General features: G+C 42.6%; 2 non-coding genes across 2 annotated transcripts; both read left to right on the top strand.

The window, feature by feature from the left end:
- The first annotated feature begins 4,136 nt into the window (after positions 1-4,136).
- Positions 4,137-4,217, top strand: TRNAL-CAG (transfer RNA leucine (anticodon CAG)). The gene has a single exon. It is a non-coding gene; the product is annotated as a tRNA-Leu (tRNA).
- Positions 4,218-5,978: 1,761 nt separating this feature from the next.
- On the top strand, positions 5,979-6,059 carry TRNAL-CAG (transfer RNA leucine (anticodon CAG)). Its single transcript has one exon. It is a non-coding gene; the product is annotated as a tRNA-Leu (tRNA).
- Positions 6,060-7,719: the final 1,660 nt, after the last annotated feature.

Here is a 7,719-nt window from a genome sequence, read left to right as displayed (position 1 = left end):
ATGAGGGAACAACCAGACCAGCCGAAGCATTACGCAAGGCATTAAGACCTCGAAGGAGTGAAACCACTCCTCCGAGGCCTCGGGGGCTACACCCGGCGGGTGCGCTCGCGCGCACCCACCGGAACAAAATGCAACCGAGAAAGGCTGGTCCCCTTGCAAAAAAGTGCGACGAAAGCCTCCAAGCGAGTGCTAACACTCCCTTCGAGGCTCGGGGGCTACTGTCGGGGACCATAATTAGGGGTACCCTCAAGACGCCTAATTCTCAGCTGGTAACCCCATCAGCATAAAGCTGCAGAGGCCTGATGGGTGCGATTAAGTCAGGGATAAGTCCATACGAGTGACTCGATCACGCTTTGCCCGAGCCTAGCCTCGGCCAAGGGCAGCCGACCTCGAGGGACTTCCGTCTCGCCCGAGGCCCCCCTTTTAACGGCGGACGCATCTCCGGCTCGCCCGAGGCCTTGGCTTCGCTGAGAAGCAACCCTGACCAAATCGCCGCACCGACTGACCGAGTTGCAGGAGCATTTAACGCAAAGGTGGCCTGACACCTTTATCCTGACGTGCGCCCCCCGGCAGAGCCGAAGTGACCGCCGTCACTCCGCCGCACCACTGACCGGTCTGACAGAAGGACAGCGCCGCCCGCGCCACTCCGACTGCAGTGCCACTCAACAGAGTGAGTCTAACAGGCAGTCAGGCCTTGCCAAAGGCGCCATAGGAAGCTCCGCTCCGCCCGACCCAGGGCTCGGACTCAGGCTCAGCCCCGGAAGACGGCGAACTCCGCTCCGCCCGACCCCAGGGCTCGGACTCGGGCTAAGACCCGGAAGACGGCGAACTCCGCTCCGCCCGACCCCAGGGCTCGGACTCGGGCTAAGACCCGGAAGACGACGAACTCCGCTTCGCCCGACCCCAGGGCTCGGACTCCGCCCGGGCCTCTGCCGAACGATCTCCGCCTCGCCCGACCCGGGGGCTCGGGCTCGGCCTCGGCCACGGAAGACAGACTCAACCTCGGCTTCGGAGGAGCCCCCACGTCGCCCGACCTAGGGCACAGGCCCGCCACGTCAACAGGAAGCGCCATCATCATCCTACCCCGAGCCGACTCGGGTCATGGAGAACAAGACCGGTGTCCCATCTGGCTAGCTCCGCTAGATGGGCAATGATGGCGCCCCACAAGCTCTGTGACGACGGCGGCTCTCAGCTCTCTTACGGAAGCAAGTGGACGTCAGCAAGGACTCGACCGCTCCGACAGCTGTCCCTCCGCCAGGCTCCGTTGCTCCTCCGACAGCCACGACATCACGCCAGCAGGGTGCCAAGATCTCTCCGGCTGCCACATTGGCATGTACTTAGGGCGCTAGCTCTCCCTCCGCTAGACACGTAGCACTCTGCTACACCCCCATTGTACACCTGGATCCTCTCCTTACGCCTATAAAAGAAAGGACCAGGGCCTTCTTAGAGAAGGTTGGCCGCGCGGGACGAGGACAGGACAGGCGCTCTCTTAGGGCCGCTCGCTTCCCTCACCCGCGTGGACGCTTGTAACCCCCCTACTGCAAGCGCACCCGACCTGGGCGCGGGACGAACACGAAGGCCGCGGGATCTCCACCTCTCTCACGCCCGTCTCCGGCCACCTCGCTTCTCCCCCCTTCGCGCTCGCCCACGCGCTCGACCCATCTGGGCTGGGGCACGCGGCACACTCACTCGTCGGCTCGGGGACCCCCCGGTCTCGAAACGCCGACAGAGGTGCTACTTGAAACCTTAACCATTATGCTAGAGACCATTTCGCATAAACATACATACCCACGCCACCATATAAGACTGTTTCCAGCAGTTCACCTGTATTTCACTCATACACTATTCTCAGAGTAAAGTTTAAATATAAGGATGAGTAAGTTGTTGGGAGATAGCATAAGAGTGTGTTTGTTTCATCCTAGATTACATAAGTTGAATTATGGTGGAAGGTTAATGGTAAAATATCACTCTGAAATCACAAATAAGCTAAAATAAGATGTTATTGCATAACTTATTTGTAGTCTTAAAGTGGTATTTTACCTTTCTACTTTCTAACTAGAATCCAACTTATATAATCTAATCTAGGAGGGAAACAACATGGCCTAAGGCTACGATACACGAGCTACATGATTCTAGGGGTGAGTCATTCGTGAAGGTTTAACTGGCTACGTCACCAAAACCTGGTGGATGATATCGGGGATGATTCCCTTTTCTTCAGATTTCACCAAAGCCAGTAAAGTTTCCAAGAAATACTCCTCCCCATCCAAACATATTAGGCAGCACTAAACTAAGGAAAGAACTGCTCAAACTAAGGAAAGCGTCTGACTTTCAGTTGTCTTCACTCTGACTTCTGCAAAATAGTGGATGTCAAACACGCTCTAGAAATTTATTGTATTACTATTGTTGTGTAGAAGAGTTAATATTATGATTTTAATGTTTTGTGGCTGCATCTTCTTTGTGACATAATTTCATCTAGACACGAGGAATAATGTCTCTGATCCTTAGAGCTTTCACTGGCGAGGTAATCGCACTTACTGTTTTTCATTCGACGAGGTAATTCGCATTTACTTCAGCCTGTTGTTTATTCGCGCTGCCTTTTGAACATGTTCTTCATTCACACTAGTGTTCTACTACAAGCTGTGCGATGATTACAATTTCATTCTACGGACTGAACTTATAAGTTGCATATGCTTCAGGTTCTGTTTATTTCTGCTTTTTCGTTGAAATACGTGGAGCATAACCTCCGATCCTTACAGGATTTGTCGACGAGGTAATTGTCACTTATTTTAACCTGTTATCTTAAACAAGTTCATGTGTTCTATGCGCTTTAGTTTCCCTTTATTTTTATAAGTATCACATTTATAATTGCCCTTTTCAATGAGCTTTAATAGTAACAAAATGAATTGTGCTCTGTTTGGTTCTAACATTTTGTCAATATGTTTATGTGGTGCATGTGCTTCATGATGTGCTTGTATATATATCTATGTGTATATACCCAAGGATCACTATATTACCGATCTAGGTAAACACTCATGCAGGAGACCTCTCGATATATACGAGACTATCGTATTCATATTAGATTTGTTATACGTGCAATAGATCATGTGAGAGGCCATTCTATACATTTTTAGTTTGCCATACGTCCAATCCACATGAATCCTGCGTGGTAGTATGTTCGATCTACGAAGTTCTTGTAGAGATATCTGATTATATGTCTAAACCATACAGTTAATTTATATATTCTTACTAAAATACAGTTTCATAACATAAACAGTTTATGTTGCTACCGTAAATTTTTGTCTGACGCATTTACAACGTTGTATCCAAAATGGAGCATGTTAATCCAAATAGCAGGAAAAAAGGAGTAATCACCTTAGTACTCTTAAGGGACATGTCACTTAAATCCAAGCAGTTTTTCCCTTCCACATCCAGATCACCTTGATGGTTCCCTTGCGAGTTGCGAGCACCTAACCAATCTTTCCCCACCCACATCCAGATCCAAAAACTGGTAAAAGCAAGATTAGCCAAATCTAGGACAGCTGATAAAAACCAACACTAGACACATCTGGCTGACTCTGCCCTGGTGCCAGCACAACCCATCACGCACACATCTTCCTGACCCTAAAAAATGCTCTGGGAATGATGGATCTGAGCAGGAAAGCATCGGTCTAGCCGTGTCCATGTAGCCGCCAGAATCCGTGTAGCCCGGTGCCTTGGCCCAGCCCCCCCCCCAACGATCTGGTGCCTTTGAGTTTTTAGGATTTATCAGGTATATATATTTTCTAACATAAAAAACAAAACATTAACAGTCTGCGTGAATGAATTCGATAACTCAAATCTGAATGTTGTTGTTAGAAAAAAAAAAGAAAAAATATATGGACCAAGAAAAATAGGGAAGAACCCACATGTAAAGTAGGGGACTTGATTTGTGGGCCTCGCCTCTACTAGAGTCGCTCTCAGACATGATGAGAGTTCTAATTTATCTACTGTCTCGTGCGTGATCTATAAATTCATGACTCATGTTCATAGTCACTTAACAAAGTTGAATTTTGAAATGTACTGTAACATAGCTTTTGAATTCATTACATGAACAGATCTAGAATACAAGTTAACATATTCTTCTTTTATCAACAAATGTCAAGATGGCCGAGTTGGTCTAAGGCGCCAGTTTCAGGTACTGGTCCGAAAGGGCATGGGTTCAAATCCCATTCTTGACATATTTTTTGTCTTCTTTTTTTCAGATTCAGTTTCTTGACATATTTTTTGTCTTCTGTTTTTCCAGATTCAGTACATATAAGCTTTTTTTGTTTGGACAGTTTTTTTAGATTCAGTGGTTGATCTTGACATGTTTTTGTCTTTTTTTCAGATTCAGTCAGGTAAGCTTTCTTTGCTTGGACATTTTTTTAGATTCAGTCAGGCCACCTTTCTTTGCTTAATGAGTGGTCGATCTTAGACATGTTTTTTAGATTCATCATAGTTTTTGTACATTCTTGACATGTTTCTGCATTTTTTCAGATTCAGATTCATTACAGGTAATCTTTCTTTGCTTGAACAGTCTATTTCTCTTTGCTTGGACAGTTTTTTTAGATCCTGGCAGGTCACTTTTTTTTGTTTAATGTGTGGTGAGTCTTGACATGTTTTACAGATTCATCATAGCTTCTATTCATTCCCGGCATGTTTTTGTCTTTTTTTGTTTAGACTCAGTACAGGTAGGCAACTTTCTTTGCCTTGAACAGTTTTTTTAGATTCAGGTAGACTACCTTTATTTGCTTAATGAGTGGTTGATCCTTTTCTTTATATATTTGATATACAATATAAAAAAGCTTAGTTTGTTTAACATATTTTGTGGGAGGGAAATACATATGCTTGGACATGGTAGACGTTCGAACTTTTTGTATCTTGCATTCTAGAATGGAAAGATTGAGCTGGAAGCAGTTGTAACAGCGCTAAGAAACAGCTTGCTTGCGTGTCTGCCTTGTGTGGGTTTACTTTACCATGCTATTAGTTGTTAAGAACAAGATCCAGTTTGCAGGGATCATGTGCCTGTTGTTGAGCCACATCCCATGTCATATACTAACAGTGGCTCTGTAAATTTTTAGTACAGGCATGCACTTGTAATCAAGCCTGAAATGAAGCTCCCACTTTCTGTTGACTGATTAACTGTGTGCCAGTTATCCATGTCAAGTTATAGGAAAATTACGGAACAGATCACAAGATTGACAGCATGAGATGGACCAAAACTTTGATTCGTATAGATTGTGTTTTTTCTCTCACATTCACATCAAAAAATATTTTTCCGACGATCAGCATATCCTATAAAATGTGTGAAGGATTGAAACATAGGCACATACAGCAGTTTCAGTGCCTTTAACCCTTCACAAGAATATTCTAGCCAGCTCACTTTTTTCTCTCGTAGTGAGGTTGAACTCAGAACGTGCATTTGCACAACAGTTCAAATAATACTGACCATAGTTCTTGTTTCGCTGGCCTGGCCTTGGCAAGATGCAAAACATAATAAAGGCGTCGCAGGCAAGAACGCAGACCATTAAAAAATAATCACAAGACAGACACCAGCAGGCAACAGGAGATGGACAAAAAACCGTCTCTCAATTGTGTAATTTTCTGTAGAATTTCTCTCATACATATGAGCACACAAAATTGTTTGGATGACCAGCAAATCCTCTAAAAGGCGGACGCTAATCGCGGGGTATGGGTGGGTCTCAGAGCTGTTGCGCGATCAGCCTACAAGCTAAAGAGTATTCAGAAGAGAGACTCTAATCCGGATCAACGTCCTGAACAGAGCCCCAACTCCGCTCTCAAATTTATCTATTGTCTCGTGCGTGATCTAAATTCATGACTCATGTTCATAGTCACTTAACGAAGTTGAATTTTAAAATGTACTGTAATATAGCTCTTGAATTCATTACATGAACAGATCTGATAATAAAAATTAACATGTTCTTCTTCTATCAATAAATGTCAAGATGGCCGAGTTGGTCTAAGGCGCCAGTTTCAGGTACTGGTCCGAAAGGGCATGGGTTCAAATCCCATTCTTGACATATTATTTGTTCATTCTTTGCTTCTGTCTTTTTTTTCAGATTCAGTACAAGTAAGCTTTCTTTGTTTGGACAGTTTTTTAGATTCAGTGGTTGATCTTGACATGTTTTTGTCTTTTTTTCCAGATTCAGTTAGGTAAGCTTTCTTTGTTTGGACATTTTTTTAGATTCAGTCAGACCACCACCTTTCGTTTCTTAATGAGTGGTCGATCTTGACATGTTTTTCAGATTCATCATAGTTTTTGTACATTCTCATTTTTTTTTGTTCATTCTTTGCTTTTGTCTTTTTTTTCCAGATTCAGTACAAGTAAGCTTTCTTTGTTTGGACAGTTTTTTAGATTCAGTGGTTGATCTTGACATGTTTTTGTCTTTTTTTCCAGATTCAGTTAGGTAAGCTTTCTTTGTTTGGACATTTTTTTAGATTCAGTGGTTGATCTTGACATGTTTTTGTCTTTTTTTCCAGATTCAGTTAGGTAAGCTTTCTTTGTTTGGACATTTTTTTAGATTCAGTCAGACCACCACCTTTCGTTTCTTAATGAGTGGTCGATCTTGACATGTTTTTCAGATTCATCATAGTTTTTGTACATTCTCATTTTTTTTGTTCATTCTTTGCTTTTGTCTTTTTTTTTCCAGATTCAGTACAAGTAAGCTTTCTTTGTTTGGACAGTTTTTTAGATTCAGTGGTTGATCTTGATATGTTTTTGTCTTTTTTTCCAGATTCAGTTAGGTAAGCTTTCTTTGTTTGGACATTTTTTTAGATTCAGTCAGACCACCACCTTTCGTTTCTTAATGAGTGGTCGATCTTGACATGTTTTTCAGATTCATCATAGTTTTTGTACATTCTCATTTTTTTTTGTTCATTCTTTGCTTTTGTCTTTTTTTTTCCAGATTCAGTACAAGTAAGCTTTCTTTGTTTGGACAGATTTTTAGATTCAGTGGTTGGTCTTGACATGTTCTTGTCTTTTTTTTCAGATTCAGTCAGGTAAGCTTTCTTTGCTTGGACATTTTTTTAAATTTAGTCAGGCCACCTTTGTTTGCTTAATGAGTGGTCGATCTTGACATGTTTTTTGGATTCATCATAGTTTTTGTACATTCTTGACATGTTTCTGCATTGTTGTTTTAGATTCAGATTCATTACAGGTAACCTTTCTTTGCTTGAACAATCTATTTCTCTTTGCTTGGACAGTTTTTTTAGATTCAGGCAGACCACCTTTCTTTGCTTAATGTGTGGTTGATCTTGACATGTTTTACAGATTCATCATAGCTTTTATTCATTCCTGGCATGTTTTTGTTTTTTTGTTCAGATTCAGTACAGGTAAGCAGCTTTCTTTGCTTGAACAATTTTTTTAAAATTCAGGCAGACAACCTTTATTTGCTTAATGAGTGGTCGTTCCTTTTCTTTATATATTTGATATATAATATAAAAACCTTAGTTTGTTTAAGATATTTTGTGGGAGGGAAATACATATGCTTGGACATGGTAGACGTTCGAACTTTTTGTGTCTTGCATTCCAGAATGGAAAGATTGAGCTGGAAGCAGTTGTAACAGCGCTAGTTTCAGGTAATGGTTCGAAAGGCCATGCTTTCAAATCCCATTTTTGACATTTTTTCTTATTCATGCTTCACATGTTTTTGTTTTCAGATGCAGTACAGTTAAGTTGTC

The sequence above is a fragment of the Zea mays genome, chromosome 9 (assembly GCF_902167145.1).
Source record: "Zea mays cultivar B73 chromosome 9, Zm-B73-REFERENCE-NAM-5.0, whole genome shotgun sequence".
In the NCBI taxonomy this organism is placed as follows: Eukaryota; Viridiplantae; Streptophyta; class Magnoliopsida; order Poales; family Poaceae; genus Zea; species Zea mays.
Note: the sequence above shows the minus strand (reverse complement) of the source record. Positions and strands in the feature narration are given on the sequence as shown.